Genomic DNA, 10,985 nt, shown 5'->3' on the forward strand with positions numbered 1-10,985 from the left:
GGTAATAAAATATTAGAGAAACTACAATACAAACCACTTGTAAAGTACTATAACGAATTGTAATTTCAAAACGTTACATTTTACGATGTACTAAATATGACCAAACTTGTGAATTAGGAAAAACATTTTGTTGAAATATTCCTAGGGTTGACATGGGCCAAACCAGTGTGACTGACCTTAAATTTAAGCATAATAGGGCCATAATTGGTTTTGAACTTAGATATTTATTTAGGCTCAAACTGTAAATGGGATGCACCTTAATATCTAAGCCTTTATTAGCAAGAATTAAGAATTGTAGTGAATTATGACTTGTGAGTGGCTACATAGATAGAAACATTTAATGTTATATTTCATTGGGGCACATGAGGATAATGGGCACAACTTAACAAAATCCTTAATTAATAGATCAAATCATGTCCGGATCAATTCAATATTGAACAAATAATGACCCAATGTTTATGTGTATTATGAAATAATTTTTCCATATGTTCTGAACTGAAATTATATAGGTCATCAATAAGATATTTTCAATCCTTTACTTACTATTTTTCAGGTTAATCCTATAGTTCAAATTTGGTGCGAATTTCATTGCATAACAAGCTATGTGAAGTGCACATATAATAACACATTATTAGAGGCACAAATTTGTGAGGTTCTTAACCACAGGTTTAACATAGTTTCAAGGATTTGTATGATCATAAATTGAATTCCTCCACTTTTTGGTTTTTGTTTATTATTTTTTGTGTTTTTAATAAGCAAGAATATTAATGACTGTGAATTAGTTGGTGATTGCTCCCTATGTTACCTAGCCTAATTCATCGATTTGCCCAGTTGGAATTAGGGTTCGTGATTGAGTCTTCGTCACTCTAAAACGATTTTGATTTGTAGAAGGCATTTATATCATTTACTTTAGTCACATAAAACCACGTGAAAGGGCATGTCATTAATTTAAGAACACGAGAATATTGATCAAAACTCAAAATGTAGGTATTTTTAATATTTGGTCAAAATTCAAAATATGGGCATTTCTAATATTGACTTTAATATGGGTAGTATATCAAATATCAAAGATTTTTTATTCAAAAGTTGATCGAAGATTTCATGAATCATGGATTGACCAATAACAACCCCAATATTGATGGTTATTTTTATGGAAAATACTGAATTGACTTCCTTTGACACTGTGTTCAACATTATGCAGGCGTGGCAATGGATGAAGAGCCATAGATATATTTTTTTCTTGTATCTCGAGGAAAATCTATGGATTTTTCCCCTTTGCCAAGTTAGACATTGTCGAAGCAAATGAGTTAAAAAAAAGACGTGTTGAATGCACACGATTGGGTATACGATTAACGTGATAAGGATATACAATCATAGATCTTTTTCTTCGAGATACATAGGAAAAAGATGTACGATTTCGTGTCCTTGCCACATCAGTCATTTACCAAAATCTAGGGGTGCACATTGGATTGAGTAAATCCGAGAACCAGATCAATCCGAAGCCTTTTGGATTGGATTGGTTTGAATTGAGCATGGTTTGGTTCGGGTACAAATTGTATATTAAAAAATCTGATTGATTTGGTTCGGTTTCGAATTAGGGGTATAATAGAACCAAACCAATCTGAGAACCGAACTAATCCGAAGTATATATATATATATATATATATATATATATATATATATATATATATATATATATATATATATATATATATATATATGTTACGAAGAGGTAACTCATCAAAGTCTTCAACTTTATCTCCTTTATTTTTTTTATAACAAAAACTCAAAAAAAATGTACACAAATCTCTCTCTCAACTCTCAAATGAATCAACCCATTTATGAAAAAACTTTTTAAAAGAGTTTGATTCATTGTTTTTTTATGAGAACCTTTATGCCGTGTTGGTTCGGTTTCGGATTAGGGGTATAATAGAACCGAACTAATCCGAAGTATATACATATGTTACAAAGAGGTAACTCATCAAAGTCTTCAACTTTATCTCCTCTATTTTTTTATTGTTATTTATAACAAAAACTCATAAAAAATGTACACAAATCTCTCTCTCAACTCTCAAATGAATCAATCCATTTATGAAAATACTTTTTCAAATAGTTTGATTCCTTATTTTTTTATGAGAACTTTTATGCCGTGTTTATTAGATGAAATATACTATACGAATCTAGACTTGGATTCGTTAATCTACAATTTATGGATAGTTTCCTTGCTAATCCATCCAAAATACCAATTTTAAAATTATAATTTTCTTGTAGTCTCATTAAGCTTTTTCTAATTTTCAATTTATACAGATTTCAAACAGAATTTAATCATAAAATCATTTTCATTTTTAAAATAGGTATTATTTATGATCTGATCCAAATGATTCCTCTTTTTTAAGAAAAAATACTAATTTTTCTATTTTGAAAGTATGAGAATTGAGAACCAATCCGAATCAAGGTTGGTTTGGATTGGTTCGATTCTAATTTTATCAAAATCCGAACTAATCCGAACCATGTGCACCCCTACCAAAATCGTGTGCATTCATCATTACTCTTCTCTTTAATATTGATGAACAATAATAAACGCATACGATTTTTGTAGGTGGTTTTGTATGTCACTAGCGTGACAAGGGTAAAAAACCACACATCTTATCCTTATGTATCCCGATGAAAACGATCTATGATATGTGCCCTTACCATACCACGTCAGCCGCGTTCCATGTATGCGTGCAGTCATCAAGTCTTAATATTGATTTACGTTAAATTTTTATTTCTTTTCTCTCAAAAAAATAAATACGTGGCTACTAGAGCAAGGTCCACACCTAATAATGATCATTTGCATACACGTGTCGCTCAAAACACTTATAATTCGTCATCCTCCATTTATTTACTTAGATTAGATTCTCATAGGACGATTCACGCGTGTTGTCCTTCTCAGTTAATTGTCCACGTGGCACGATACGAGTGGTTATATACTTTAAACAAAGACGCATCTTTCCACTAACCAGATAATAAGTACGGTGTTGTCATCCTATACTTAAATGTCCATTATACCATGTTTATTAAAATTATTGACAATCTACATATTAGATCGTGTGGACACAATTGTTCAATCGGAATCGATTCTAACCTTCAAATGTCAATTAAAATCTCAGCTTTTTCTTAAACGACACACTACCAACAAACGCGAAATATTCTTTCTAATACGTGTAAGGGTAAGATATGTCCACGTGTAGAAGCAACATATGGAATCCCACTGCGACACATCAATAGTAATTCTTAGAACACGTGTCGAATTTGAAATCGACACATAGCACTTGTGATATTTTGTCCTCGGAAGAGATTCTTCGAATCTAACTGCACTGGTGTATGTGGCGTACGATATCCTCTTTTCCTGACGTTTTTTGTTCGATACGGTATCGTCTTTCTTCACTAATCACTCGTCAACACGCGTCTCTCAAGGAGTTTAAGGAAGACACGTGTCTGGTTCAAGGATTATGGTTGGTTAGCAGTTAATCAAATATTACGAGATTGACACGTGTCTGTTCTATAGACGTATTTATTATATATAAGTAACGGCAGACCAACTTAAACGTGCTGGTGTGTTGCAGAATGAACGTGATTAAGAGACCGAGTGACGATTCCGAGGCAAGAGACTCAGGGATACTCAACGAGCGGATACTCGTGTTAGTTTTCGAGTCGATCAAATGGGATCTACATGTCGTTTGTGTAATGGCGTGCGTTAGCCAGAAACTCCGTGCAATAGCGAGGAGAGTCTTGTGGAGAGAGCTGTGTTTATCGCGCGCACCACGCATGCTAGCAGCATTGGTTAATGGTGCGCCGAACGGACGAGTTGGAGGAGGATGGCACTCGCTCGCTAAGATTTTGTTCTTCTGTTGTGGGTGCGTGACGAGTCGACACTTCCGAGTCGATCGAGTTTTAGCGGGTCACTTTGTAAAGACGACTCGTTTCTCGAAGACGTCAGGGCAGAGTTTCTTAACGAAGAAGTGTGAAGGAGATTGTTTGTACGTGAGTGATCCGTGTGAGCACGTGTCGGAGGGTGACGAGGATGATTTGGGTGTTTATAGAGGGGTATTTCGGGGATTTAGTAAATCAAGGACGAGAGCTTGTTTGATCGAACGGCGGATAGAATTTGAACATCGAGTTCGATGTCCTTACTGTGGTTCGCGCGTTTGGAGTATGACGACAGCTGGACTTGTTTCCGGGAGTGCTTCGAAGAGACTTGGATCAAAGCAGGGTGATTTGGAGTATTTCGTTTGCGTGAACGGGCATTTGCACGGTGCATGTTGGTTGGTGCCATTGTCGACCGACGAAGATGATGATGATGATGGGGCCCACCAAGAAGCTGTTGATGATCAAATGAGGATAGGAGCTTTGGTTAACAGAAGTACGAGTTCGAGTGGAGAGGTAGTTGTGATGAATTGAGGCCCAAATCGGACACGTGGAGTGGGAAGTTAAATTGGAGACCGTTTGGGCTCTTAGAGTTTCCTAGTTTTTTATTTTTTTTGAGGTATGATCGTGTGATTCGGGTGGGTTTATCTGTAAGTATGTTACGGTTGTATTATCTTGATGTTTTATAAATAAGAGAATACGATGATCGGAGGATATTTCTTCCTCTAACTCTGCTTCTTCTCATCTTATTCAAATACTTAACAATCATTTTTTTTAAGTGATTGCAATCGTCATGCAAAGGAGTGTTTGGGTATTTCAATAATATTATAAGGTGATTTAAGATTGAAGGATCATTAAAAAAATAAATTTTTTTCTAAAGGGACCATCATGTAATTGTATTACGTTAATCAAGTTGATATCAATTTGAATAGAATTATTATTATTTTTTTGTTAAAATCATTTATATTTATCTTTGTTTGTTACTTATTTAGAGGATTCCATTTTGACTAATCGTAACTGATGAAATTTTGTTCATATCACCCACAAAAATGTCAACACAAACCAATTCTTAAATTTACATATTAATTTTGTGTCGGCAAAACATCATAATCTATTAATCTGCACAAGTCACCAAGGATCGTGTTGGTAAAACGTCATAATCTCCATTTCACATTATATGTACTTCCCTTTCTGCGTTACACATGACACCAAAGATTTGCTAATCAGCTCTACAATGCACCCAATTCGAAAGAGGAAAAAATGAAAATTTTTGCTGTCTAAATAGCTTACATTAATAGAATTTGGCTTGGATTCTAGAACGAATCTGATTCAATTGTTTGGACACGTCATATTCTTGGTCCAGGTAATAGTAATCACTTGGGAGTAGTGGCATCGTAATCTACTGTGACATGTACCCGAATTCCAATAGGAAGAAAGTAGCCATAGCGACAAAAGTAATTAGACTTGTACATATGTCCTTGTTCCATCAACAGCCAGGTAAGCTTGTGTGGTCTGTAATTTATTTATTTTTTCGTGAATTTCAAAGAATACAATAACAACAGAATGAAGAAGCAGATAGAGCAAAACAATTAACTGGACTCCCGCAATTCCAAGTATTTAGTGATATTTTAAGCGGAAGTAATTCAAGCATGCTTAAAGAGTTTCATGCTGAGCCAATGGACATATACAGCAACCAAAAGGACAGGAAGTGTTAGTGGCACCAAAAAGCAGTAGTATCTGCATGAAAGAAGAACCAACGTTAGAGAAACCAACCATGAAATGTATGATATATCATAATTCATTTACGTTTGAATGTGTATATTAATATTAAGAAGGATAAGAGACTAAAGCTTTCTTGACAAAAATAAATAAATACAAAAGAAAAAAAAAAAGAAGCAGAAAAGCAAAAGCGAAATAACATTTGCAAGTAGGGGAAGAGAAACTGAAATAAATTGTCATAACCAAGTAATTTTTTATTTTTAAATACTAGCCTAGAAGAACACAAGTGAGGGTCTCCATTAAACAATCGGTTGAGATTTGAGTGTACGACCAGGGATTCCAATAAAAATGTATTTATCTAGTTTGAATACATTTGATGCCTAGGAAACTAGTATTTATCTCCAGGAAATCTGTGTTTTTCTTTGCATCTCTACCATATGTTTAAGGGAGAGAGCCTTAAATGTTGTTTGAGGTTAGAAAAATTCATTTTTGTTCCCCTTTCTTTCTTTTTTATGATAATTATATATTATACATACATGAATTATGCTCAAAGCAGAATGAAGGATACACAGTCCAGAGGATGAGGAGATTTCCCAAAGTACAAAGAGGTTGAAACAGCCTTAAAATCAGCAAAAACAAAGAAGGTGCAAAGCGGGGGTTACAAACTAACAATTCTAACAATCCCCATAGAGCACAAATTTCCACCTAGACGACTATCCATATAGTAATCCCATAAACTCTTAATGGAATTTAGACCAGAAGAGCTTCTAGTCATCTATATGCAAAATGAGATCCTAAAATCCATCCCCCGACCTCCCCCACAAAAAAAAAAGATTCTTTTGTTGCCTTCTTTTCATGTGCTCGAACAAACAAAACAAGAAACATTTACCAAACAATCCTACCTCCAGCATAGAAGAAGGCTACGTCAACTGAGAGAAAAGGATGAGAAAGAGAAGGGAAGAGTCCAAAAAATATGGAAGAGAGTGAAATAGTGGGATCACATCTTTCTCACTATCTTGTAATTGACTCCATTGGATTTACAAATTAAACAAAAAGCAGCAATAATTTACCAACAATTAGGATTTTGTCTAAAGTGGCAGACCAGACAGAGAAGGTCAGTTAATGTGGAATTTTTTTGAACCCCAATAAGTGAATTGAAAACCAATGCACTTGGGTTTAATTCTGGTTGAATTGGAAATCAGAATGTCTTAAACAGACTTAGAAGGCAAAAAATGCGACTTTGCATATTCTCTTGTTAAGGCACTAATATATCAACCCTTTTATCTCAGCACACCAAGGTATTGAAATTTCCACAATAGGGATGGAATAAAAACATACAGAAATGAATAAACTAATTAAATCATTCACTGGTCTAAGTGTAGAAAGAAGTGTCATTGATTGCATAAAAAAAAAGATAAGATGCTTTGAAACTGACTGAAGATATTTCAATAATGGCACACCAAACCAATGCATGAAAAATAAACAAACATATCACCTGTCATTTTGAATGGCTGATATAATTTGATTTTCAGATGGTGGAATAAGCTTGGATATGATAGCTGCAAACAGGAAACCCAAAAAGGAAATAGATCCAAAAAAAAGAAAGAACCACCCCCAAAACACATTTGCTTTTGAACCAATGGACTGAAATGAAGTTGACATGTCCGATATGTTAAAGTCCTTCCTTCACTAGATCTTGAGAACTGGGAGATCATCACAAGTTTATCCCCCTAAACATTATTTTCATTGCATGAGAAAATGGTCAAAAAATAAAAAATAAATATATAACTAAGGCAGAGCCGCAGAGGTGATAAAGAAGTTGTGATACAATATCATACGCTTTATATAACAATACAATCCAGAGGCAATAATCTCTCGAACAAATAATCTTATGCAACCATGGTTACATATAATGCAAATATACATTGAAAAAATGCCTGAATATTTGGTATACCAGAAAGATGTTGAATCAGGAATATATCCTAAGTTCATCAATGTTGTTTTAGAAACATAATTAATATGTTCTAAACTACCATTTCAAACAGAATTAGAACCAACAAAGCAAAGCCAAAGAGAAACAAACTTTATTAATTTCATTTACACATACATTCAATTTAAAGAGTCCCTGACACAAGTAACGCTTCCACACAAAAGGTCCCACTTTTTTCTTTAGTTTTCTTTTTTTGAACATAATTATTTGCACCAAACACAATCTTGAAGCCTCTTCCCCACCCCCCTCAATGGTAACGCTATTACCAAGTTCTTCTAGATATCCAAAAATTAATGCACTTCCTTCAGCTTAAGAATATTTCCAAATGTGAACATTAGTGAAATTGTCCTTTACTCCGAAGGTAAATGAACTTTTACCATCACAATTGAGTCTGGCGGCTCCAATGTATGTAGAAGCCCATGGGCCTAACTCATCCTCACAAAACCGGCTTGTAAGGTGAGGATTGCCTCGGGTTTATATATAGCCCAAGGTCAACCCAGGCGATGTGGGACTATTGTTCACACTCCCCCTCATGTATAACGTGTCTCCTACATCCCTATGGTTACCCGCTCTGATACTATGTAGAAGCCCATGAGCCTAACTCATCCTCACAAACCCGGCTTGTAAGGTGAGGATTGCCTTGGGTTTATATATAGCCCAAGGTCAACCCAGGCGATGTGGGACTATTGTTCACACTCCCCCTCATGTATAATGTGTCTCCTACATCCCTATGGTTACCCGCTCTGATACCATGTAGAAGCCCATAGGCCTAATTCATCCTCACAAACCCAGCTTGTAAGGAGAGGATTGCCTCGAGTTTATATATAGCCCAAGGTCATGATACCCAGGCGATGTGGGACTATTGCTCGCAATGTATACCCACAAGTCCATCACGACATTGCCAAAGAAATTTACTTCAAGCATGATTCTCATGTCCCACTGTGGGGGTAGAAAAAATTCTACCTTATTTGACTTGGTCATTTGGCATGATTAAAAATTGGAATCTATCTTATTAGAAAGACAATCTCAAATGGGAAGGACTCTAATTGGAGAAGTTGTTGTATTGGAATAACACCAGATATGAGGGTTTAAATTAGGATTCTTTTTTAATGGGGTGTGTTCTATTTAAAGAGGGAACTGGAATTGTAAAGGGCGAGGGGAGGAGGGAGTTGGGATGTAAATAAGGGAGAATTGTAATCAGTATCAATCATACCTGTGTGGATTGGCTCACCACGAGTGCGGGTATGTAGTCCATGATTTCGCGATAAACCCATCATCAAATTGTGTTTATATTCTTCGTGAGTTTTGTTAACTCGGATTTTACTTGAATAGGGGAATTAACCCGCCCCGACACCGACAATCTCTAAAATCATTGTAAGTGCATAGGTTTACCACACAAATAACAACCTCAAATTTTTAATGGAACTATTTTTAATTGTCTAATTTGGGTTTGATATTATACTCATTTAATATATACCTCAACTAAATTAACCCTTAATTTAAGTTCCAATTAGCCCTTCTAAAGATACCCATTTCTGGTTTCGTATTATTCTATAAAAAATAAAATAAAATTGGAATCTGACACAAAGCTTATTCCCTTTTGCCAAATTAAAAAAAAGGAAAATTTATGCATAAATAGTTAGAGAGGGCGTACGGCGTACCTGGATCCTCCGAGGTTTGGCACACAGAGGAGATTTTCCTCTTGTTCTTACTGGAAGTTGTTTTCACCCATAAATTTTCCTTTTTTAGTTAGGCCCATGGACTTCTACATGGTATCAGAGCAGGTGACCATAGGGATGTAGGAGACACGTTATACATGAGGGAGAGTGTGAACAATAGTCCCACATCGCCAGGGTTGACCTTGGGCTATATATAAACCTAAGGCTATATATAATCCTATGTTTGAGAGGCACAATCTCCATCATCTGTTATGGGTGAAAACAACTTCCAGTAAGACCTCTACGTTGTAGGCATGAAAATCTTTAATCATCTCCTTCATGGACTAAATAGCAGATAAAAAATGGTATGAAAAATAGGGTCCTCTTTTTTTTTTCATAAAAGGGAATATTAGCTCTAAAATAACAAGCTCCACCAAGATCTTTAAATGATGAAAATTCCCAAACCAAAACAAGGTTCCTACAACATCAGTTGGTAGCTGACTAGGCTTATCCCCGGTAAAACACTCCACAATCAATCACTAGACAACATTAAATGGGATGGTGCTTTTTAAAATCTCTCAAAATATCATCTGTTCCAAACATATAGGCCATGGTTCCTTACTTCGACAAGGTGCAAATATCTAAAATTTCCACCCTGTTAGGTACTTTTTTCTGATCCGTTGAGTGAAAGAACATTTTCTTCCTTCTCCAAGAGTCTCAACCCACAAAAAATTACAGCTTAACATCCCAAAATAAAACAAATCCAATTAAGAAAATATTAAGAAGGTGCAAAGGGTCCAACCGAATTGGGATTTTCTCCAAGAACATGCCTCCAATAATTACTAATATGACAACAAAAATTAAACTTTATGCTTCCAAAAGGGCTTTTATCATTAAATAATTAAAGCTGGATACCCAATTGGAGAAAATAAGATTTTTCAGACCTATTGAGTGAAATAACATTTTCGTCCTTCTACAAGAGTCTCAACCCACCAAAAATTACAGCTAAAGATCCTAAAACAAAGCAAAATAAAACAAACCCAATTAAGAAAATATCAAGAAGGAGCAAAGGGTCCAACCAAAATGGGATTTCTCCATGAATAGGCTACCAATAATTAAATTGAAACATACCCATTACCAATATGACAACAAAATTGGAAAATTCGTGAAAGAAACAAACTTTATGCGAGGGGTTGAGATTGTGGAAAACGATGAGGGCTGAGGGCTGAAGACGATGAGGTTTTACCCTGTGTGTGAGAGTAAAATTCCACCTATTCGAATCTGTAAAAAAAAATTGATTTTCTTATTTTTTTCAACTCCATTCGAATCTGAATAAAAAAAATGGGGTTTTATTCTACGTGAGAGAGAGAGAGAGGAAGTATCGTTGATGCTCTTCGGCCGGAGAAGACGATGGTTATGGAGTTCGCACCGTCGAAAAAATGGGTTTTACCGAGAGAGAGAGAGGAAGAGAGAGACAGAGAAAATACGTAACTGCATGTTCGCCGGCCGGAGAAGGAGCTCGCAACCCCGCACGGTCGAAACCCCACCCTCGTTCCGTTTACTTCGACTGTTTCGTGTGGTTTAGGTCGAGAGAAGATCAAAACAAATTAAGTTTTTATTGTAAAACATGAATACACATTATATATATACATATATAAATGTTTTGTTGTAAAACATGAATACAGAATACATATATTATATCGGAGCGG

General features: G+C 35.4%; 1 long non-coding RNA gene and 1 pseudogene across 4 annotated transcripts; one reads left to right on the forward strand and one right to left on the reverse strand.

The window, feature by feature from the left end:
- Nucleotides 1-3,576: 3,576 nt before the first annotated feature.
- On the forward strand, nucleotides 3,577-4,586 carry LOC147395814 (EID1-like F-box protein 3 pseudogene; annotated as a pseudogene).
- Nucleotides 4,587-4,977: 391 nt separating this feature from the next.
- LOC147395815 (uncharacterized) lies at nucleotides 4,978-10,901 on the reverse strand. 4 transcript variants are annotated; one of them, XR_015180430.1, is made up of 5 exons: nucleotides 10,769-10,901; nucleotides 10,408-10,557; nucleotides 7,124-10,290; nucleotides 5,200-5,646; nucleotides 4,978-5,100 (listed from the first exon to the last, which is right to left on the reverse strand). It is a non-coding gene; the product is annotated as an uncharacterized LOC147395815 (long non-coding RNA). The 4 variants fall into 4 exon arrangements; XR_015180432.1 differs by lacking the exon at nucleotides 4,978-5,100 and having other exon boundaries at nucleotides 5,455-5,646; nucleotides 7,124-7,358; nucleotides 10,221-10,290; nucleotides 10,769-10,900; XR_015180431.1 differs by lacking the exon at nucleotides 4,978-5,100 and having other exon boundaries at nucleotides 5,455-5,646; nucleotides 7,124-7,358; nucleotides 10,769-10,900.
- Between the last annotated feature and the right edge of the window lie 84 nt (nucleotides 10,902-10,985).

The sequence above is a fragment of the Akebia trifoliata genome, chromosome 8 (genome assembly GCF_017979445.1).
Source record: "Akebia trifoliata isolate Shusen 1 chromosome 8, ASM1797944v1, whole genome shotgun sequence".
NCBI classification, from domain to species: Eukaryota; Viridiplantae; Streptophyta; class Magnoliopsida; order Ranunculales; family Lardizabalaceae; genus Akebia; species Akebia trifoliata.